We start from the raw sequence: 24,296 nt of genomic DNA, 5'->3' as shown, positions 1-24,296 counted from the left end.
TGTCAGATGTTGCATACACCTTTCATTAAATATAATTAATTATGTAGTTTTCTTGCAAAGCAGGGCAAATCAGTTGACTCTGTCATACTGTATACAGCTGCACGTCTATCTCCAAAGAAAAATAAAATTAACACTTAAATTCACTCATCAGGTTTAGGAACAAAAATGTGCTTGAAATGGGGCCTCTGGGTAGTTTGCGTTTTCATCTTTAATGAAACAGCCACTTACATTAAAAAATCATTCCACTAATAAAAAGAGCTACTGCAATATTTTATTATATTTGCCTAAGGTGCAACCACTCCAGTAATTAGACCATAAGTAACATGGTATTTATCTTCGCAAAAAAGAATAGGAGTGGCTACTCAAATATCCAAATGTGTGTTATTCACAATGAATCCATTAATTGGTTGTAACTCGGACAATGTAACGTAAGGAAACAATGTATCTTTTCTTTTGTGTGCTACTGCGACAATACCCTAGTAATAGCCAGTCGCCTTTAAATAAATAAGTGTAAGCTTAAATTGGAGCACCTGCCATTTTTTAGCAGTCCTGACGGTTTTAAGCATGCTGGGGGAAAAAAATAATTCGTGAACAGAAAATGGCATCATAAAACTGTCATTGTTGCATAGCAACTCAACGTTAAATGGAACCAGGGGCTGCTGTACAAGCGAAAGGAGGCATATTGGAATCTGTTTACATACACAGGTGTTCTGGGAATAAGTACAGAAAGCGAAATACAGATGGACTGAAATTGTCTGAGACATCAGAATTAAACCAGATGAAATCATTATAGACGACATATCTGGTACATCGCTTGGTTTCTTTCACTGTATTTTATTCTTACATGGACAAAGGTGACTTTATTTACTTGCGTGAATATTTCCTGACTAAATTTCCAAATGGCAATTAAAAGGCATGTTAATAAAATTGGTCTTGAAATATACATTGTTGTGGATTATTCACATAAAAATGTCGTGTGCTTCACTGTTCTGCCATTGTCGAGCTGCAAATATCTCTCTGAAATTAACGTTTAACTTTCTTATTATACAGTGAGCTCTACTGTTCATTTTCAGAATAATTTAAGTGTGTAAGTCCATCATGCAGAAAAACTATGTTATATTTATTTCATATGTAGGTTTGCCTATTGTGATTTTTTTCATGCCTTTTGTCTTTTGTTGCTCAACATGCTCTCTTCAGCTGTCCAGACTGGTTCTGTTTCAGTCTGCTGATGTTTTCACAGCTTCTTTGCCACTGTACTGTATATTTTTCTCGTGAGTAAACAAGAGATACAGGTAACTACAAAACACAGCCACCACCAACATAAAGTATCTAAATATGTTGCTGGCCTGCTGTGAGCCTCCAGATCAGCTTAAGTGCGTCTTGGTGCACATTGACAGAGATTCTGCAAGTGTTTATAATTAAATAAACTGGAGGCGTGGCCAAATTCCGCAAGAAATCCCATCTTTTGGTGTCTGATGTTCCAATATCTCTAATAAGCATTCAGGCGGTGTGATATATGGTGATTAGGACAGCCGCATCATTTTGTTTTATCATCCATCGATCTTAGAACCACTTATCTTAGTGATTGTGAAGAGGGATCCTGGAACCTATCCAAGGCGGCAGAGGGCCGAAGGCTGGGGGTACACCCTGGCCAGGATGCCCACACATACACAGTCATGTTCTACGAGCAATTTAGCTATGCCAGTCAGCCTAACTGCATACATTTGTAGAGGAATCCAGAGAACCTGTAGGAACCCTGCATGACTTGTGGAGAACATCACCACAAGGTAGAGGTGACGTTCAGCCCCCCCCCCCCCCTAAACCTAGAGGTGTACGGTAACAGTGCTAAACACTGAGCTATGGTATTCATTAAGTGGTTTGGTGACCGTTCATGGCCAGTGGCCATTTCCAGCAGGATGGGTCTGCTACTCCAAAAGATGGATGTGATGGGTAGCGTATCAATTCCATATCAGGAAAATGCCTCTAGGCAACGCCAGAACCACCAGAACCAATCACCATGGGGGAAAAACTAGCTCTCGAGCTGCTGAGCGAAAACCAACACAGCTAGAAAATAGGGTGAGTAGTCTCAACACTTCTCAGTATCAATTATAAATAGGTAAATAAATAAGTAAGGTAAATAAATCATAAATGGACTTTGTTCTGAAATAAGGAATTTAATTAGTGCCCTCTGTGTTTACATTCTTTGGTCCATTCCTGGTGACTTTAATCTTGAACAAAGAGTTTGATGTACTTGTTTCTCGTAAGTCTGAAGCTTCTCTTGTTGTTTGAATTCCTGTACCGCAAAACCTGTTATATATTTCAAGAACAATATTTTTTAAAAATGTAGCATTGCAGCTAATTCCATCTCTCAACTTCCAGGTGAAGTTTAATGTAAAACTTGGCTATGGGCTTTTTAATCGGATATATTTCCCATGGTGATCTCACTCGGCAACTATCAGAGGAACATCCGGTTACACCAAACCGAAACAGAAAATAACCCTGTGCTTTTATAATGATTTTAAAGTATGAGCAGCAGGGTACAGAGTAAGCTGTTCAGCAAAGACCCCCATACTTGTCAAGTGGTGTATGACTTTTTTTTCGTTTTTTTTCTTTTTCTTGCTTTGTTTTGACGTTATGAACCTACCGCAAACAACTGCCAAACTCAATTTGAAAAGACATCTCAGCTAGACAGGGGCTTCAGTTATTTTTACTTTTCAACCCATGACCTATCTTGTCGACCAATCCTGAGCGCTGAAAACAAGAAAAAAAACATTATTACTGGCTGTGCTTCTTGGAGAAGCTCATTACTTTGAATTGGAAAGAGATCAAATAGACATATTCATACATTTCTTAAGGAATACTCCAGGTTACTTTAAGTGTGCCTACGTGCAGACCCTGCTCCTTGTATTGATTATATTTATGTGTTCATTTATTTATATGTGTCAGAATGCTGCGTGTTGGTTTTGGCTGGTGAATTTTGAAATAGAATTTATGCTGTTCACTTCCATTGTTCTGCATTTCCACCTTTTTCAGTTATCAAAAATCAAGTGAAGAAAGTTTAATTTGGCTTAACTGCACAGAGGTACGCTTATTAAGATCGAGATACATATGAATTTAAATCAAGAGATGATCTGCAGATCTATTCTTAGGGGAACCTGCATGCCCTCAATTTTGCCATTGGAAATTGGGAGTTAATTAGAGCAAAGTCAATGGTATTGTGTCTGGCGGGATGTAGAATGTTTGTGTATTTTTTCTTTACCTCAGTCTTAATTGACAAATTAAGGACATTTGAATCACAGCTTCTGCAGGTGATTTTAATGATGGAAAAAATAATGAGTAAAATGCTCGTTATTTAAAAATATCCCCCATTTCCAGCATACATAGATGAATGTGAAGATTGTTGTTTGCTTGGTGTGCACCTAAATGAACGGAATTGCCCTTCCCTAAAGAAGCAACTGAAATGCCTACAATCGGTTTATGTAAAATGCAATGAAATTAAGATGCAATATTTCATTTCTGACATTTAATCCATGGGATGAATGTCCCTAGAGACCTATTATTTTCTTAGAAATGAAGTACATGTTCGGTACATTGAAGGGTCACCATTGTGGCTTTTCCTGAATAAGGTTTGTGAGTCTTATTTGTGAGTCTAAAAAAAAAAATGGCAGTTTCTTGCATTCAGAGAGGACTGGACTATATGGAATCTGAATATTTATGTAAGGAAAAAGGTCATTATGGATATATGCATTATTAAAAGTTAATGAAAGCAAAGGAAAATCGATTTCATTTCCAAAGACTCGTAGAACTACCAAAAAGAGATAGGTAATGATGGATTCAATTCAATTTATTTTTATATAGCGCCTTTCACAACAGTGTCACCCCAAGGGTGTGTTGTAATATATTACAAAATTATTGAGAGAACAATACAAAAACAGGGAGAAAGAGAGGGAAAGAGAAAGAAAGAAAGAAAGAAAGAGAAAGAAAGAAAGAAAGAAAGAAAGAAAGAAAGAAAGAAAGAAAGAAAGAAAGAAAAAGAGAATGAATGAATGAAGGAGATGAGAATAGGTATAGATTTAACAGGGAAAAAATAATTGTCCTAAAATGTGTCACAGGCTGCATTTCAGCCATCGGGTTGAATTTAATTTGTAATTTCTCCTACCAAACTCCCTCATTTGTAGCAGACTCCTGCACTGTGAATGGCACAATGACTATATGAAATACACAAAATTGCTCGCAGATGTTGGTCACTAGAGTTTGCCCCCTTAAAAACGACATTAAATGCGGGCATGGTGTGGTTTTACAGAGGCTCCGAGACAAAATATTTTACCTTAAAACTGTAACTGCTCTATTTAGACTTTGACTTTTGCAGTTAAGTACAACTATGGCCTGCATGTGATCTGAAAATTCAAGCAATGTAATTCAAACAGTATCAGTCAGGCTACTGAAAAATAAATTTAAAAAGCAGCTTGATATCTCTACTGCATTCCAGTGTCCATCTCCATGGTATAAATGCTCAGCTCTTTAATTGACAAGCATGAGTTTTAAGATCCAGTGAAAATGCAGTGTACCGATATATAAAATAAATTAGAATGGAAAAAAATGAAGAAAAAAAATTAACTGAATTGATTTTAAAAGAGGCATATTTACAGTTAATTATTGAAAAGTTGTTATGTTACACTGTCACCCTTAACATTTAAATGGTATGAAGGCGCAACAGGTGAGATGACGCACTGCTCCTGTTAACAGTTATGAATTCGGAATGAATTAAGGCGCGTCGTCAGGGCTCACGCGCGTTCCCGCGCCGTTCCGTTTTAGGCGAAATTCTTTCACTTCTCTGCTGCGAACAAACTGGCAGCTGACAGCTTCTAATGTCGGAGTCTTTGACATGACTGAGGGAACATAACAGCATGACCTCTAGCATCTGAAGAAACACCTTGTTTATCGTTATGAAGGGGGTAAAAAAATAAATAAATAACTTGGCACGGTGGTGACAGACAGAACAGAATTCGCCATGCTCTGTGATTCATCAAAACACAAAAGTGTTACCATAGCACCTAAAACCACAGGTGCGGTTACCTGAGAACACCTACAATACAACACGCCTGCAGTCACCATCACCAGGAATATCACAAAACCCACCAGCACCGAGGGAGAAAGTATCAAAATTTAATACAAACAAAAAATGATATTTATATGAATGGAGAGTGAACACTACTAAATTTAACAGTCTTGCTGTTATTTGTTAAGCTAATAATACTGGTCACTTTCATCTGTTGAAGAAGCAGGCCTAAGCCTTTTTGCTATTTTCATTGCTTTTCCGATCGATGTTAGCACTAAGTCTTGATATTTACCCCAACACCACGGAACCCATTTACATGTCAAGCTCATGTAATGTAGGTCTAACATGTAAAACTGGTTAAAGTTCGCACATTAGGAATCGCACAGCATGTCGACAAATGACTCCGTTAAATGAAAGTAAGTTCACTCAGACACAATATATTAATAAACCTCGGTGAGGAAATGCGGGGATCTTACACAATGTGCCTGTTTACATTTGTCTTTATGAAGGCGACGCTTTTTCTGTGACCCTAAGGCGCTGTGACACTTGATGTAGGGTGCATCACGCGGCACCAGAGCACGTCGGACTGGGGATTCCACCAGAGGCGGTGGTGGAGGGGGTGCGTTTTGGGCAGTGATGGGGTGCCCCCATCCCCCAAGTCGTGCATTGCCTCTCCTTTGCCATCTCCGTATCATAATAAAGGGGAGCAGGCGAGTCGCGCAGTTCGCTGGATCTATGAAGGATGGATGCACAGCGGGGGTGCGCGCCTCGCCTTGCCGATGACGGGGGCGCGCAGCCCGGTGGGGAAGGCGCGCGTCTGGATGGCTGATTAGCTGGAAAGTAGAAATGGAGGCGCTCTGGCCTTTTTTGTTTTACTCCTTACTAACCCCTCTTTCCCGCAACTCGCAATTAAATTGGAAAAAAAAAAGTTTTGCATTGCGCCTTGAAAAGTTTGCTGGTAATTAAGCGAGTATTTCTGAAATACCCCAAACTAAAATACTCCCGCCTGTTATTTTTCTAAAATAGTCTGAGATCAAAACGTAGCCCCATGACTCCGTAAAGCCGTGTTTTTCTCTGTTCAAGCCCGGACAGTGTGGCTTTCAGGAAAACGGTTTCATTATTGTTAACGTCTTTTACTGACAAGAAAAAAAAAAAGGCGTTTTTAAAAGAAACCGAATATAACGCAAACTTACCTAAACGGTAAGGTTGATTTAGGGCTTTTTAAGTTCCACGAGCTCAACGCAGGCAGCCGTATAATACATGTATGGACCTATTACGAAAATGCGCATTTTTTTTCATACAGACGTATTTTCATCCATTAAAACTGAAATAATATGCTGGTCAGTCTTACACGTCATAAACAGGTGGTGACTTTTACTAACTGAAGTTCGTGAAGAAGAGATTCACAGCGTGCAAACACGATATTATGCTAATTCCTTTTCATGGCAGGGACCCTTGGATGTGTAATTAACGAAGACAAAGCGTCTGTTGATGACAAAGCCAATTTATTTTTATTTAAAGCGCCGCATACGGCTGAGATCCTCGTATCGGCGGAGGTCATATCGAGTCACATGGGTGCAGGTTTTGCTGGGTGCAGGTGGGGGTGTGACTGAGCTCGCTGTGTAGCAGAATGTTGCCGGCAGTGGAGGGTCAGGCAGTAACCAGAGGCATTGCTCGTAGCACAAAGGATCATCTCCCCGCTTCTTTCAGCCCCATTAATATCAGAGTGTGCCTCGCCGCCTGCTGCATTATTCATGAGCGTGCGGGCAGATGCCACCATGAGACCTGATACATCCTCACTCATGTGACACTGAGTGACAGAGGCCTGGCTGTACAGCCCCCTTTCCTCCCCCAGCACACGCGGCTAGGTGGCTGGACGTGCCGCCATTTCCCGGCTTAATGACCGGCGTGATGTATGTACTGCGCGGCTCCGCATCTCCCGACACATCAGCTACACCCCGACGGACCCTAGCCCCCGGGAGGGGACACGTCTCGGCAAGGGAGGGGGGGGTGGGGTGGCGACTGACAGGCCACGCCGCAGGGTGGAGGCCCGTGAAATTTCTCATTAGCTGGGACTCGTGGGGTTAACCCTGGAGTGGGACCCCCGCTCCCCCTTCCGCCCCCACCCCAGGGCACTGGAGACGACTGCGTGCTGGGACTGCTTCCTGCCCCGATGTCCCCAAAAGAGCCGCCAAACTGGAAGTGGAAACAGAAGACGTCTCAAAAACAGCCTCCCAGTAATAATGCACAGAGAGCAGGACAGCGGCAGCGAGCTGGAATGTTTCATGAGGGAACCTGTTAATGCAGAAATGATTACAGGTAACAAAAGTCTAGAGTATGACCTCCAACCCGCATTAATAACCATACGAATATTTCACTGATCAAAGAACAAATGGCTCAGAAACATTATTACAACTTTGTGTTGTTTACTATAAATAAACTACAATAGGTAAACAATTTATAGTTATAGCAGTTTTATTTGGGTCAAATCCTGGTGATTTTTATTTTCTGAAGCGAAGCATGTCTTCTGCAGTGGCATGGAAAACCCCCAACACCTACAAATCATTAAAATTTCATTTGTTATTCTTAAATACTCCTGAGTATAATTTGTCATGAAAATGTAAACAATTTCGGAGAAATTATTCTGACACAATTCTGTCAACCGGTTCTGACGAATCGCATTCGTGGATTATAGCTTCTCTTTTTTCCCCCATTCCTGGTGATTCCAGCAGACACTCTAGTCAATCACTGCAGAGGAATTTAATTTGCTCCCGCCTTGGTTTACGACACGACGAGATAAGGAATGTCGAGGGAAGAACTAATAACATTTCAACTGGAAAACTTATTTGGTTCCAATCCCTAAAAGATGATTCCGCACGCATCCCGGTTTTGTCTAAATAAGGATTTATTGCCAAGCGTGTTCTCTGTCAAATGCGAAAAAATATAGAGAGTGTGCATATTGACCTTTTTGGGAATCCAAAGGTAAAGATTCAGAGAAAGATGATGTCTCCAGTCACTGTTATTCTCCTGTGATATTGCGTGAATCATATTTACGCAGCCTTAGTGGAAGATTGTGCCATCAGTACAGTGGCAACAGAATGTTCTGTGTGGTAACAAGTGAAATATCCCATATTTCCTTCAATTAACCAATATATTGTGTCTGTAATTTAAAGCCCGCTACCATATGTCTTCCTCCCAGAAGCACTATACATACTGTGTCATAATCCAAATGACTTTTTTTTTTAATAATATTGCACCAAATACGAGAACACAGATTCTAAAGCACTGGTTTCAAATCCGGGGTACATGTAGCCCCGGAGGGGTGGATGAAAACATTTTCAGGTGCAAATACAGGGTGTGACACATGGAAATGTCACCTTTTGAGTTGAAACGGCACCTGCGACTTCTTAGACTAAAGCCAACAGTTATGCGGATTTTTTTGGGGATGGTATATCTGTATCCGGAGACATTCAGACCCATGTGACTGCAGCTGTGTTGTCCTGAATGCTTTCACTAAGTATACAACAATCTGTTTAGCGTACACAATCTCACCCGAAGAATGTGGATAGTTCGGGAATAGCTAGGGCTCAGACTGTGCAAAGAGTCATCTCGAAGTTTTCTTGTTATCTGTATATAGTACAATTAAATTTTTATGTGCTTCCTTAACACTATACAACAAATAAACACGAGACAGCAAATTCAACACCAACGAATAAACAGCAATAAATGATACCACTGTAGACAAACAGTTGGTGTGTACATATAGAAAATGCACCAGAGAAGCAGAATCTGGGTTCCCGGAAGGCTAAAGGTTGAATTATAGTAAGGCGGCAAATGTGTTTTACTTCTGGTCATAACGTAAATAAAAGAGTTTATTTAGAAAAACATAACACTACATAGAAGGGAAAAACACCTCTCTGTGAAAATGTACACAGAAAAACAAAACAAAATCGTTTTTGGTTAACAAATTCTGCAAACTTTTGACGATCTCACTTTCCAAAGCCACGCTCCCCGCTTTTCACCCCAGCTGGTCTGTATAAAGCATCAGTCTATCCTCCCAAGCAAGGCCAGCTGAACTGCATTAATTAGAAAACCAGCTGCAAGGGCCTGGAAACCCACAGCAGATGGGATGTACTGTCGTCTAACCCTGTGTTGCAGCAGCGCCCCCTGCTGGAGCATATCTGCATAAACAGCTAGGAAAGTCTGCGTTGGTAAGCTCCGCTAGCCGCCGTGAACTGAGGCACTTGCTAAAGTGATTAAATAGCGAGCGTCTACCCCCCCTCAGCATGACCTGTTAAATACCCCTTTCTTGTTTGGTCTCAGATGTGCCCCAACATACAGGTTGATTCAGGAAACTCAACTGTCAGTAGGTGTAGAACACCCTAATGCTTTGTTACTCCCACTAAAATGTAGACTGCTGTTATCGGAGTGCTTGCTGATGCTGGAAATGAAGACAGAGTTTGACATGAGGGTCAAGCATCAGACTCCATGTTGGCCCCACAAAGCACGTGTTAGGCTCAGACTCTGTGTTGGCCCCACAAAGCACGTGTTAGACTCAGACTCTGTGTTGGCCCCACAAAGCACGTGTTAGGCTCAGACTCTGTGTTGGCCCCACAAAGCACATCTTAGACTCAGACTCCGTGTTGGCCCCACAAAGCACGTGTTAGACTCAGACTCTGTGTTGGCCCCACAAAGCACGTGTTAGGCTCAGACTCTGTGTTGGCCCCACAAAGCACGTGTTAGGCTCAGACTCTGTGTTGGCCCCACATAGCACGTGTTAGGCTCAGACTCTGTGTTGGCCCCACAAAGCACGTGTTAGACTCAGACTCTGTGTTGGCCCCACAAAGCACGTGTTAGGCTCAGACTCTGTGTTGGCCCCACAAAGCACGTGTTAGGCTCAGACTCTGTGTTGGCCCCACAAAGCACGTCTTAGACTCAGACTCCGTGTTGGCCCCACAAAGCACGTGTTAGACTCAGACTCTGTGTTGGCCCCACAAAGCACGTGTTAGACTCAGACTCCGTGTTGGCCCCACAAAGCACGTGTTAGACTCAGACTCTGTGTTGGCCCCACAAAGCACGTGTTAGACTCAGACTCTGTGTTGGCCCCACAAAGCACGTGTTAGACTCAGACTCTGTGTTGGCCCCACAAAGCACATCTTAGACTACGGTTTCTGAAACTCATGTAATTCAGTTGTCATAATTTCACCATGAGCAATGTAGCTTCTAGTGAACACTTTAAGCAAGTGCATTTTACTGTAGCGTACACCTGCACTGTCAAAAAAAGGATACAGCTCTGGTACAGTTTTGTACTCCAAAGTACAAACAACATTAATGTACCCCCCACGGTACACAAATGTTCCACAAAGTCCTTTTATGTACCTCAAAAAGCACCTTTACCTATGGTTAGTGTACAGCCCCAGTCACAAGTGATTGTACCCTCAAAGATACAAATTGGTACTTTTTTTGGTACTTTGTTACTTTTTGTTCTTACATTGTACCCTATTTGCTACTGTTCAGATTTCTGCATATGACAGTTTGCAGGCCATGCAGCTACTACTGTAAGTACACAAGCTACTAGGCAATTACTTAATTTCTTCCATCTACATAAGAATGACACTGCATCTCTTCTAAAAATTACAAATCAACATCACTGTAATACATCCCCTCACAGCAGAGGAGCAGAAAATAGGTTTAGGCATCATCACATATGTTACGTTCAAGTAACAATTTGACCCACCCAGAGAACCCAGAGTGTGGAATTCCTTTATTACCAATCAGCAGCGCTGTTACATGCATGAAATCGGGGTAAGAAATGACTTGCGCTTCAGAAAAAGCTGCAAACATGAGTTCAATGAGGATTTCACTTCTCATACATGACACTGAGCCATATGAATTACATTCTTATAAAAGGCTGCTTTTCTTTAGGTTTCATGGGCATGGAATGTTAATGGTACGTAGGCTCTTTTTTTTGTTTTTTTTCATGTTTGTGGATTAAATTTTCTTTGTTCTCTCCAGACGAATGGCTGCAACATCGTGGATGATATTAATGTGTCTGACGTTAGGATACTTCTGTCCAAGGTTCCTGGTCTTTTCAATAGAAAACATCTCAGTGGGCTTCTGTGTATTTTGTTTTCCTCTTGTGCTCACTCAGGCTAAAGGATGTAATTAAAATTCCCAGCCATGAGATATGACATTGTGTGCTTTTTTTTCCCGCCACTGAACGGACATTCTTGCACCATAATTGCCATCTTAGCAACACTTTTGCTGCAGTTTGGGAAAAAAGGTGGATCTATCTGCTGAAGTGACCTAAGCTTTGTATTTTAACGATGCCTTTTCTGTTTGCTACTTCTTCAATTCCAGACTAAATGTATTCTCTTTCCCATCCCAGGGCACCGAGTTTCCACTGACGACACGTTAAATAAATGTTTTTAATTTCTCAGTGCAGTCATTAAATTTTCTAAGCCACCCGCTGGACATCGAATGGTGACTCAGATCTCCCCAGAGACTAAAGCCCTGAGCATAACTCTTAACCATTAAAACAGAAACTGCAGCAAAATTCAGCCTGCTGATGCAATATGGGAGGGAGAGTTGGTTCAAACGGATGGTGTAAGAAGAGCTGTTGGCCCACAGTGCCAAGTTCCTGTCCATAAGATCTTCACAGAAAGTTGTGGACCACTGTAGCTACTGAGGAGATGCATTACATCTTTGGTGATCAGTGTTTCTAAAATAATATCATTCAGCACATCATTCTGGGGTAGATGAGTAAAATGACAATGTTGGTGCCCCATCCTGCCCATCCTGACAATGTTGGTGCCCCGGACCCCCTGCATCCTTTGCACAGGACAGGCAGGTATAGAAAATAAATGGATGGAAATTATAATGCTATTTTGTAGACAGTGAATAAAATTTTATAATTAGGCCTTTTTCGGCTAGACAGTTTAGACAATGAAACTACCGGAGAGAAGGACACAGTGATGTTTGGAGTCAGCATTCAGCTTGCTGATGAAGGGGCAGGGGAGGGAAACCTGTACGATTTGGTCATTAGGGTCCTGTCAGTAAGATTCTCCAAGATGGTTTTGGACCACTGAAGCTGCACCACAAGTGAGTGAAGATGGGGATTTCTATATATCTGTATTCTGGTGTTCTTCATGGAATAATGACATTCCCAGTGCATTATGGGTACCATGGGGTGAACCGCCTTTCAGCCCAAGTTCAAGAAGTACAAAGTTCAGGGTTGTTTCTTCTGCATTAATTGGATTCCGAATGTGAGAGGCAATGTACCAGTCTGCCTCAGACCCTTACTCGGTATTAAGAGTCTAACTAGAAGAGTCACATGTGAACATGGTGGAAACATACTGCCCTCTAGTGCCCACTGATGTTACTGTTTCCTTTGTTATAGAACTGGGTGTGGTTTTCCAGTGTTTTTTAATTAGATTATCTTTGATAAATGTCATGACTGCAGTTATTTGCAAACCTGAAGTATAATGACATTTCTAACTAAATTGGGTTAATTTTTAAATTTACCCTGTTTAAAGAGTATGTTTTCCATAGTGGATAAATGTGAAATTAAAACCGAAAGTTATGTGGTTCATTTGAACACTGTATACTTTATGTATTATAATGAGGAGAGTTATTGATTCTACCTACGGTCATGGCTGCCACTTTCTGCATGATGCAGTCGTATGGTACCTCCATTTGTACCTCATAGGTTTCTTAGCAGGCCTAAACGGTTGTCTGCATGCTTACGTTTCATATTGAAGTTATCACGGTTCTGCGTGTCGTTGTTTCCTGGTAATTTCAGTGAGCTGTGTAATTTTTCCTTTTTTTATCCATATTGATTACTGTACATTCTCTAAGCAGTGTCAGTCACCACTGGATAAAGACACACTGCTAGTTATCAGATGAGTGAAGTTATCAGTGACACTGAAAAACTGACTGAGGGTCATGTTCTGCCTCTAGGATTCCATTAGATTGTTCAGTTTCCATTCACAATCTGTTACGGCGCTCAGACGAACTGACGGTTTTGCGTTTCTTTGTTTGTGTATGTTGGGGGGGGAGAGAGATATGCACTCTGTGACAGATTATTTTTGCTTTTAGAATCTAGTTATACACATGCACTAAATGTTAACAATTAGCCCTGCATTACTACAACACAACTATTAAATTTTTTGGGATAAATAACTTATCCATAACTGTTTACCCAGTAGAGTTACTGTGAGCCTGGAACCACAAGACAGTGAGGGCACAGAGAGGCAGGATTTTGGTCCATTCCAATACACACATATTTACACAATACAAGCCATTTTAAAACATCGTTTTTTTCCCCCCTTTGGAATAAATTTTGAACACCCAGTGGAAACACGGCTAGAACACATACAAACCTGGTGACATGAATCAAAGTCACCATGACATAATTATGTTTTCCATCCATCCATCCATCCATTTTCCAAACCACTTATCCTACTGGGTCGCGGAGGGTCCGGAGCCTATCCCGGAAGCATTGGGCATGAGACATAATTATGCTTTATTCAGTTTTATTCATTATTATTCCGTTTTATTATATATATATATTTATTATGTCAGATGGATATGGCGTACGCTAACACTTCACATCAGAAACACAGAAGAGGCATTTTTCCACTGGGCCTTCCTGAGCTGAGTTGCAATCTACAAAAATTACACTAGATGTCACTACAATACAGATATCGTTACACGAAACGAAATCTCTTGATGGTGGACCTTTATAACCGTTTTTTTATCATGCCAACAGCAGAGAAAAGAACGTCAACTTATTATTACTATTTTACAGCTATACTATTATTGCATATTTGCATAATCTTTGATTAAACGGGGTATGTGACATTTTCCTTCAGGATTATAATAAGCCTAGCAAAATTTTACGAAATACGCTTCGTGGAATGCTTTTGATAAATCATGAAACTAAGAAGGCCAATTTGCATTCAGCTGCCACAGAGGCAACACGACAGCAATCACGGCCTGCTTTTGTAACCCTAAGCTTTCAAGTCTGGACAAGGAACAACTCTTGTATAAGAGGCAGACTGTTGGAAAGGCGACGGCCGTCTGCAGCTACAGTTACAATAGGATCTGTTTGCATATTCATACATTAAATGGCGGAGTAGATCAGGCCGTACAGAGGCTGACGACGGTATAAGACCTGCGACTGTAATCAGGTAATCAGAAGCCCAAAGCACATTTTCTGTGACAGACTGGCTGACACACCGGGGCCATATTATCGGCGGGTTAGCCCTTCATCCCGGGTCACATTTCAGTAAATGTGTTGTAATTACGTGTTTGTGCACCGCCTGTGTGGGGGAAAAGTATTACTGGGATCTAAACAGGCCACATTATCTCCTTTCACCAAGCCGTGTACCTCGCACCTCTTTGGCCGGCGTTATTGTGATTTCATTAAATATTAAAAAAGAAAGGGTATAAAATGAGTGAAACAATTGTTTTATTATCATACGTGTACAATTTTTTCTCATCATACTCTGCAAAAATCAGCCATGGTAGTCCTTTGTTTACAGGGGCGGCGGTATAAAATGGACCTGTTCCGCTCATTAATTAGCATTTTCTTTCATGCTGTAATTAGGGTTGCTACCTTCTGAAGGGCGAGGTTTAGCCCGACGAGTGTTTGAAGCTCAAAGATTTCGGCAGCTGGGAATCACGAATCACTACCGTTTCGAATCGTCCTGATGCCACAAAGCGCAAAAAATCTGATTAAGTCCGTTTCTCTGGGACTTTATTTGTTCAGCAGTGATTAGTATGTATGCTGATGCTGGCAGCTACGGCTGCTTGCGGTACCTGTGCAGAGCAAAGCGGAGGCCGGCGACTAGCCCGCTCATTAGCAAAAAATCGCAGCAAGTTTCTGCGAATTTGGTTAAAAAAAACACAATCTGGAGAGGCTGGTCTGTTTAATCACCTTACTAGGTAGGCCTCTACAAACTAATTACGCAACCGTGTAACATATGATGATACCTGTTCTAGTAATGATTTTAGCAGCCATAGTTGTTGTTAGGTAATGAAAATATTGTGCTTAACCTGAATTGATTCCGAAAACAAACTTTTACAAAAATGAATGAGATCTTTGAACATACTAAAGACCCATAAATAATGAATACGATTGTTTTGCGAAAATTCACGCCATTTCTTAACTGCAGCAACACGTTCAAGGTCATCAAGACGTATTTGGTGAGTATTGCTTTCTAAATAGAATTTGATAAAAAAAAAAATCTGTATTTTTTTTAACGTCATGTACTGAAAAGAGGTTTATGTGACTCCAGGTGTTACTGTGGGGAAACTGTCGTAAAATGATGTAATGCTGTCATGTATAAGGTGTTTGAGTAGAAAAAAATTATGCATTATTGGCATTGAACAGGGCCAACCAGCCTTTTTAAGCGGCACTCATAGCTTTGTAAAAAAAAAAAAAAAAAAGAACTACCCATCTCCTTATTAGCACATAATTATAGGTTGGGTGTGAAGCAGAAAATGAGATCAGCAAAGGCTGAAAACAGGTTAACCTTTTAGCAAGTTACCAAAATCTAGATATACAAGATGTATGTAGATGTATGACTAATTATTGAAACATGGTCACAGTTTCTGAGGGTCCTAATGATGGTGAGGATGATCTAGTTTTGTTTATTTCTATCAGTGTACAGTACATCTTTGTAGACATTGATTTGAGCAGATCATCGTTGCCAATCACCCTTAAATGAGTCAAGCAGCCCTGTTACACTTCAGGGATTACCCACACCCCTCCGTAAAATGACGTTGTCTTCACGCTCTAGTTCCTTTAAATCGTGCTGTTGATGCAGCCTTATGAATTTTGCTGAAAGGGCAATTCCGAATTGCACTTTTTTAAGGGACTTTCTCAAGCGTACGTGCCAAGAGAAGCTGTCACGTTTAATATGAGCACATCTGGAAGAAATGTCGCCCTTCGAGTCTCCGCATTTTAATACCTCCGCACAACAGGCGAGATTCCTTAATACAGTAGCTTGATCGCTTTGCCCCTTAATGGAGAACAATAGTTTACAAAGGTGCCCGGTGATATATAGCACTTGTGAGTGATGTGCATAGCTGTGCACTAGTATATATGCGGTGATAAATATGCCATTATTCATATACTGGATTTGTAATGAGGCATCTTCTCTTATTTGAAGGGCTTTACTCTTCGTCAGGATCTGACAGGTCCTGCCTTGAAGATGCATGGCCGTCATTTCGTAGCGGTAACACCCCTGGGTATTCCCATTGTCCATTTCGCCTCCCCAGGGACGGTAAAGTGGTGACGGTCGAGGGCAAGAGTCCCATTAGGGCCACCATTAGTTTGCCGAGTTCCTGTCCACATGACTGCTCAGAGTGCCTCCTGGTATATAATGTGAGCTGGCCTCTGAGGGAGTCTCCACGGTGGCTGCAACAAAGGGCGCAAATCCCACTGAGCACCCATAATGCAATGTGCGCCGTCAGCGACTCAGATGTGGTCTATGTCGCGAGGTTTATTTCACTGCTGTTAACCGTACAGTCCTTTTTATTCCTGGGTGTTACGAAAAATTCACAGATGAAACACGCCTCTACAATTTACACATGCATAACGTTACTGCTAATACCTATATGAAGGAAACCAAACTCACTAAATGACTGGATGTACTCAATAAACCAGAAAGGATATTATTGTACGTTTCGAACTGGAAAACACCTAACAGCTCTCAGCCAGTTTCGTATACAGTAAATTTCCGCGCTGACTTGAAATAAATCGACTTATTTGTCCCATCTCTTACTTCAACACCATTCCGTACTGACAACCACCCTTTACCACAAGAGACAAAAAAAAGAAATGCTCATTAATGATGATGACGGAAGTCAAAATGGGTGTTGGCAGGTGTAAGTGGAAGACGCTTGGAAGACTAATTTTGATGGATAGCTTCTTTGTAACCTAACCCTTAGGGTGCGTTTACTCATTAAACATGACAGGGCCCTGTCTGAGAATGCCATATAAATCAATCTGAACCCCCCCCCGAACTGCAGCGTTTGCAGACGGCCTCTCCGGCACCCCAACATGCTCTCAGGATACCGGGGGGCTGTTGGCCTCCTGCAGTCTTAGTATTGCATGGATTTGCCTCATGCATTACGCTGATGAACGCACTAGCAGATCCAAACTAAACACACACTATGTCCGCTCTAAATATATGTAACTTTGTCTAGCTTTATTAATATGGCAGACAAAACACATGACTTTGATGCACTTATGGATATATAACAACCATTAGGAATGTACTTATATAACTGACAAAAAAAGTGGCAAATGTTGTTGTTATGGAGACGATACCTTTCTTTTAATCTCCACTGGCATCCTAATTGCATTTTACTCACTTCCTCTCAGAAATCTTCATAATGTGGCGCTTGATAGATGACCAAGACAGGCTACTGCTTATTAAAAAAAGTTGCGTCCCTGTTTATAAATGTGCATGATGGGCTCTGTAATGTACTGCTTCAGACCACAGTGCTGCCTGTACCGAGATCATATCTTTAAATCACCTCTACAAATAATTGTGTTTGTGTTTGCTATTAAATATGAAACACCGAAATGAGTCAGCCGTAGCCAAGAGTAAAAAAAAAAAAAAAAGCTGTCTTTCGTGGGCAGTCCCCCAACGCTTGTATGCAGCGATGCATTACTTGTCTATTTGCTTTCTTGTACATATTGTCCTTTAAGTACTATGTTTGAATTTCATAAAGTACAATTGTAGGTGCTCTTGCCATGCATACATCGATTAATTTGTGCTCCTGTGCAGGACACGTGCTTAAAAATCATAATCTTAGGTCGCTGAGGTCTTTTTCTTTCGGAATTGTAGCAACAGCAGTGACACGTACGTAACCTTAAAGTTCCACTTGCCCAAATTGCACTATGTGGACGTCTTAGTCACCTAACGGACCAAGCCAGGTAGTGTTGTAATGTTTGGAGACTTAAACCAGTATCATTTCTTTATGTCCTTACCATTCATTTTATGTCATTCCTTTGTCAGACTATAAAGGCATCACAGACCGCTTGAGATGCATTTAATTCCTGCCCTGATCCTTACTCTTCACAAAGACCAGAATCAAACTTTTAGAAAGTGTTTACTATAAAAAAAGATGAAGCACAACACAAACATATACATATCTAAACAAAATATTCGGTTACAGTGTAACGGACTGAAACGTGGATTCTGAGCAACACCTTGTAAGTGTGTAAAGATTAGGAAACATGTTAACTGTGGATTCTAATCGCTGGATAAAAACGGGCAGCCGCTTTTGACGAGGCTACGCTGATTGCAGGCAGTGTAAGATCATTCTGACCTCAAGGAAAGACAGCGTGTAATTTAAAGGAAAGACAAAAAAAACAAAATGAGAGGGGAATCAGTATGATTACACACTCAGCCTTTATTTCTCTCCTTTGGCTGCACACAGAACCTCCAATTAAGGCGATGAAGATGTGGCCTGCACTGCCCAGTCTATTTGTGTCTCTCGTAGAAATCCAGATTTGTGAACAAAGGAGGGGGAAAAAAAAAAACCGCACCACATCCACGACTGATACTGATTCTGACGGTAGCTGAGGAAATCTGGGGCACAGTTGCATTCATTGTTCAGTGAGCTTTTCTACACAGTTAAACCCACCGACAGCAATGAATGTTGATTGTGACCTTTGCTCGAAGTCGTTCGGGGAAACGGAGGAGACCGAGACCAAGGATTAAAAAATAAATAAATAAATAAATGAAAATGGGGAAACGTGCAGTCGAACGTTCTTGTGAGTCTCATCTCCTGGCATGATGGCCGGAGGCGCGGGCCATGCGGGAGGAGGACAGGGCAGGCTGCAGGGCACAGTCAACGGTCGATGGTTTTTTCAGTTTACCCCAAAACTCACCGACAGCGTTGAATGTTCACTGAAGCGAACTCTGCGTGGCTGTAAAGAGATGCGCCGAATCGTGGGAAGAGCTGGACTGAAACTTGTGAATTTAATCTTCTCAGGTGCTGGATGCGCTCGATTGGGCAAGGTGATTTCTGATCAAGTCGGTAACATTGTGCGTATCCACACTGGTTATCATTAATAGCAAGGATAACGTTATTAAACCGTTAAACCTCAGAAATATGCTATAAACACAAAACATCTTAAAAGAACCAATTAGAATATGCAGTAAGACTTTGCTTAAGTAACTTAGTACTTAACTTTTTAGTACTTAAGTAACTTTTCACTCAAGTATGGATGAAGTATAGTAACTGCATTAAATACATGAACCGTTATCATTGATTAATGATGAACAAACATGGGATCAATGGGTAACTAACACTTAGACCTTGTCCACACTCACACGGGTATTTTTAAAAACGTAGCTTTTTCTATGCGTTCCGGTCTTTTGTCCGAAACGAATGCATTGTAGGTCACTGAAAACGGAGCTTCGCAAAACTCTGTCCAAGGTGGAGATTTTTGGAAGTGTGTGTCGTCACCTGCTTCGTTTGACGTCGGAGTGTGCGCTGTTTGCCGTTTACGTTAGACGAGTTTGCTTTTCACAGCTTGCTTTTAGTGTTTCCATGTGGACGGAGATTTTTTTTAAAAAAACAGCGTCTGTGCAGAGGGATCTTTTTCTTTAATGACTGAGAAGAGAAAACACCGTTTTTAAACACCCATGGACAAGGCCTTAGTTTCCGGTTAATACATTGGAAGTGTAGTACTACATTATTTGTGTCCTCTCAAGTAAAGTGCTACCAGATATGCATAATTAAACAAAATAAATATTGCCTGAATACAAAAACAGTAGAACAAGTATGGCAGTAAATATTATTTAATCAATTTACAGAATTACTTTGAAATTTGCAGCAGATACTGACAATATCAACAGGAGTGTTCAACTGGTATTTGCTTTCACCATTATTCCCCTGTTCTTCGCAGTCAGCTTTAAAAAAACAGCTGTCTAGTACATCTGTTGCGTGTATCCGTCATCCTTTTGTAATTGTGTTTCTGGAATGAGAGAAGTTTGATTACAGGTACGGGACTGTTGCCGCTCAGCTACCAGCTCACGTTGCACAAAACACGGTTTATCTGCATGACAGTTAATTAGCCAGTCGTCGTATCATTTATCTGCCCATAAACACAAGACATGTTTAACAAATAATGCAAATGGCATGGAAAGCAATTCACTCGAGAAGACCTATAAAGATAAGCATTGTTCTAGGGTCAGGCGAGTTGTGATTTATTATGCAATAACACGCAATAAGTTATTGCTTCCAGTGTAACGTCAAGAGCTCTTTCAGCTGGAGTAATGGACGAGAAGCACACCCAGCTTAAGATGCGAGGCTCTGGGCTCTTCTGATTCACAGGGAATTCTGCAAAGCTTTTTCCAGTGGCTTGTACCTTAGCTTACAAGGCTAACCCTCTAACCTCTATGGAACCTGAAAAAATATATCTCATAAGTAGGTATACTGTACATATATGGGGATGGGAAAAACATGGACTAGATTGTGGATTCCTTTGTTTTCAATCTCTGCTTTCGAAACCATCTATACAGCACGTTGAATACGCAGTAGCTCCGTTTTAATGCACGTCTACAGTCTTCTGTGTGTTTTTCAACCTTTTACGTCTGTACCACTGTGGTATGGAGCTGCTGGGAAGTAGAAGTTTCCTCTGGGATTAGTAAAGTCTGTCTGATCATTTGCAAGCTTCAAGTAACTGAAATGACTCAAAGGGAAATGTCTATGCATACATGGGTGTGTGTGTGTTGGGGAGGGGGACTGTATTTAACAAATACAAACAGACTTCAGAGCAAACATCTCCTATACACATAGCATTTTCCCCTTCCTGCACTAAGCATTCCGCCGGATGCCCTAACATGGCTCCAGACCGAACTCCTCCTGAAATGCCAGGTGTCTGGTCTGCCAAAACTCATAAACAAGTGCAGTCTGAACGCACTGCTGCTGCTTGTGATTATCAGGCCGGAATTCTAGAAGGCCTGAAGGTGCGACTTCCATTCTTACTTACAGTACCTTGGTCTTCTTGGTGCACTCCAGTTTGCATCCAGGCCCTCGCTGAGGAACCCATGTGAGATCCTGCAGTTTTGATTTATTTATTTTTTTTGAATGCCTGCATCACATCTACAAAAGGTGACACCTGTTTGAGGCAGAATAAAAGGCGATTTCATGCTTCCTTCACGAGGTGTTCTGGGGACACGTCACCTTCTGAGGAATAAAAGTGAAAGGAAAATGAACATATTTTGCTATGTTCGCTCTTGGGAACAGACTAGTTCAGTCGTGTTGACACCCGGAACCACAGGTGACTGGTAAACAGGATTGTTTGTGGCATCGGAGTTAAACCAATAAGCAAAAGGCCGTCTTCGATGCACCCACCCACTCTACTCGAGAAAAGGACATGTTAGATAAATGCAAAGACACCAGTTAGCAGTGTTGGCCTTTTCAGGTCCAGACGCTGCAAAACCGGGAGGTTTTGTTCCTACTAATCAGTTGATCACTCTGACTGTGACTCTTTATACTCAACTGATTGGTAGAAATAAAATCCTGGTCTGGATTTGGAGTTTTCAGACCTGAAATGTCAAACGCTGCCAGGTAGACGACTAGCTAATGTGACAGCAACCTGTTCTGGCACATAATAAAAAAATGTTTGTTTTAATGACGTGTGTCATTTAGAGCATAAAGCACGTGTACCATCTTGTAAAGGAGCCAGGCGACTTTGTTCATCTTAAGTAAAGCATAAAAAAATTAATACAACTGACATGTAAGACAACTGTTACATTATCGTATGAAATTGTGCCAAAGAATCCTGAACACCAACCGCAACGCTATTAAAATGTTGTTTAAATATTTTTGCCAATGCGCTTGTATAACTGGCATTGCGTCCAGGATGTAATCTAACAGCCTGGGATAGGCGCTACCCTACCTCTCCCCTCCCCTCCGACTCCGATCGGGATTTCAGTGGTGGTGGGTGAGGGGGGGGGCTGTTTTACTTGAACGAGCGGGATGGATTTCATACAGTAACATGCTTGTCATATGCTAGTTCTTTTGGCAGTGCATGGTACGATACAGGGGAAGTACAAGTATTTTCTTTTTCGATCTGCGTATTCATGTGGCTTATCTCCTTCATACAGTTTTACTCTCCCTGCAAACGCGACCAGGACGAGCTCCCGGAAGATGAACGCCGGTCAGTACTTTATCCTCATGTTTTCATGTGCAATAAGAAAATGTATGGATTTCCCAAATAAGTCTATGGGGAAACCGTTGCAGATCGTGCCAATTTTCGAAAATAATTGAACCTTAGAGCGATCGGTCAGGGGTGCGGAAAGAGGCCCGGGAAAAAGGTCTGGTTGAGAGAAACGCAAAGTTCCCCGCTTGAATGCCTCATTCTGGACTGAACTGACTAACCCAGGCGAAATATCACAATTAAAACAGGAATGGGGAGCACTGTTCCGCTTTCATACACGGAAGCATCGTTTTATTAGACCACGTCCAATCGTGTGCCGGCTTCACTGCCTCAGTACCTTACACTGAACCTTTTTCACATCACATCAACCTGGGTTTTCCACATTGGATAAGAGTGCTGAAATTCTATGGTTTGAAAATCAGTCATCCCACAATGGATGAGAGCGCCCCCTGGTGGTTCCTGTTGAGAGGCCTTCCGTCTTTATGAATCAAACCAGGTGCTACATATAATAGTAGCATTTAAGCTGATTCCGGGGGAATTATGCCTGCGAAGGTCACGTTCTCAAAGGACCTTCATTTGGGCCACAAGCCAAAGATACATTCAACGCTCTTGTATTCCAGATGTCATCGGTAGCGAAGCCCTGCGTTCTACCATCAGAGATCCGCGGTACCGGCTCTTCGTTCACCGGCAGACCTAAATAGCGCCTTAAAACACGGCAGCGTGCTGAATAAGGACTGTGCTCCACACCCATCCATCATCATCCCCGCTGCAGAGCGTGAAATTCACCTTGTTCCCCACATCCATTTCCGTAAAATCTGTTACACTGCGGCATAAGACATGGAATCCGTTCCACGTAAGAAAAAGGTCCGCAGCGTGGATGAATGGAAGAAAAGGCGAAGTAACATAAAACATGTCAGTCCTGTGTGAAAAATGTCTGCGGTTTGAATGAAAGGATGAATGGTGTGAACACGTCCAGACCTCCTACACGGCCGTGTACAGACCTCACTTTGTTTATAAAAAGACCTCTTTCACAGAAGGCGCAGCAAGACGGATGAGTACGTCAGCCCCCCACCCCTGGCCTTCTCTTTAATCGCGACTGGTTCTGGGTGACCGGGCAGCGCGTCGGTTTGATGGGCTGGTTAGGCGGGGGGGGGGGTGTGTTTTACTTGAACGAGTGTCACTCACCTCACCTGTTCCCAGTTTCTCACTCATAGGCCTCCTCCTGCTTCCCCACCCAAACAGATGGGCTCGGTCTTCCACCTCTGGTCACATGGTTTGCTCACGCGGGATCTGAAAGACAGTTAAGGGTTTACAGAAATCGCACCGTATTCGTTTCAGGATGGATCATAAAATAACGCCAGTACTTACTGTTTGTAAGCCAATACAGAATAGCACAAGCATCTATATATGCAACGCTCCCCCCCCCCCCACTAGTTTAAATTATTAAATGCCATATTCTCAAGAATCAGCCAGAATTTCCTGGTTACATGCTCTCTGACCCGTGCAATGACACTGCAGTCATAATTATAAACCCAAAATATTTAAGCAGGATCAGCCGCACAGCCCAGTTCATCAGATTACGCTAATCACTTATGACTAAAGCGTTTATTAAATAAAAAAGACAACCGTAGAACCTCTAATGATAAATTTAATGGACGGGGGAGATTTTCATATAGAGCACAGAGACTTCCTTTGCCTATTTTATGCATGTTTGATATATATCATCTTTATTATATACTAATCAAACTGACGGAATCGGGACAACATGGCAGGATCTATGTAGGATTAAGTTTCATGAATAATTAGCTTTTGTGATATTGGTGTCAAACATTGATGAATACTGGGGTTGGGTAGGACGGCAGGCTTTATGACAACTGGAATGAGGTGAAATTTCATTACGGCTTCGCACATTAGTTTACATTCATTGTTTTTCTGCCATCATTACTTTGAAAATGCATTTTATTCATCTTGCGCCGTGCTTGTCTTGGAGTTTAAATGGTGTGTATTTTTCTCTGAGCTCTGTAATGACAGTCATTTCCAAAG

At 41.7% G+C, this 24,296-nt stretch overlaps 2 long non-coding RNA genes across 4 annotated transcripts in view; one reads left to right on the top strand and one right to left on the bottom strand.

Moving 5' to 3' along the window:
- The first annotated feature begins 14,665 nt into the window (after window positions 1-14,665).
- LOC125716683 (uncharacterized) lies at window positions 14,666-23,009 on the top strand. Of its 2 annotated transcripts, XR_007384378.1 has the most exons (4): window positions 14,666-15,007; window positions 15,238-15,268; window positions 22,201-22,253; window positions 22,874-23,009. It is a non-coding gene; the product is annotated as an uncharacterized LOC125716683 (long non-coding RNA). The 2 variants fall into 2 exon arrangements; XR_007384379.1 differs by lacking the exon at window positions 15,238-15,268.
- The window catches only part of LOC125716682 (uncharacterized), a 25,662-nt gene continuing 19,537 nt past the window's right edge, over window positions 18,172-24,296 (bottom strand). For both annotated transcript variants that reach the window (XR_007384377.1, XR_007384376.1), the window contains one exon: window positions 18,172-23,543. This is a non-coding gene — a long non-coding RNA (uncharacterized LOC125716682). The remainder of the gene's footprint in view (window positions 23,544-24,296) is intronic.

This window comes from Brienomyrus brachyistius, chromosome 21 (genome assembly GCF_023856365.1).
Source record: "Brienomyrus brachyistius isolate T26 chromosome 21, BBRACH_0.4, whole genome shotgun sequence".
Lineage (NCBI taxonomy): Eukaryota > Metazoa > Chordata > Actinopteri > Osteoglossiformes > Mormyridae > Brienomyrus > Brienomyrus brachyistius.
The sequence above is the reverse complement of the archived record's forward strand: the minus strand, read 5'-3'. Positions and strand labels throughout refer to the sequence as shown.